Source organism: Eimeria tenella, genomic scaffold (assembly GCF_000499545.2).
Source record: "Eimeria tenella Houghton genomic scaffold, Eth_scaff3299, whole genome shotgun sequence".
Classification (NCBI taxonomy): domain Eukaryota; phylum Apicomplexa; class Conoidasida; order Eucoccidiorida; family Eimeriidae; genus Eimeria; species Eimeria tenella.
The window spans coordinates 1-246 of record NW_013543121.1 but is presented as its reverse complement, the minus strand read 5'-3'; positions in this window follow the sequence as shown (position 1 = coordinate 246).

Genomic DNA, 246 nt, shown 5'->3' with positions numbered 1-246 from the left:
CCCCTTATCCGCCGCTGCTGCTTCTGTTGCTGCTGCTGCTGCTGCTGCTGCTGCTGCTGCTGCTGACTCGGCAGCAGCGAGCGGGAGCGACGGGGACTTCTTGAATTTTCTTTTAATGAAAAGAAATAAAACTGTTGGCATTTAATTTAATTTAATGCTACATTTGTGGAGTCCCTGTGTACAGACACCCCAAACCCTAAACCCTAAAGCCTAGACCCGAAACCCTCGCTAGGCCTCTGCGGTCAC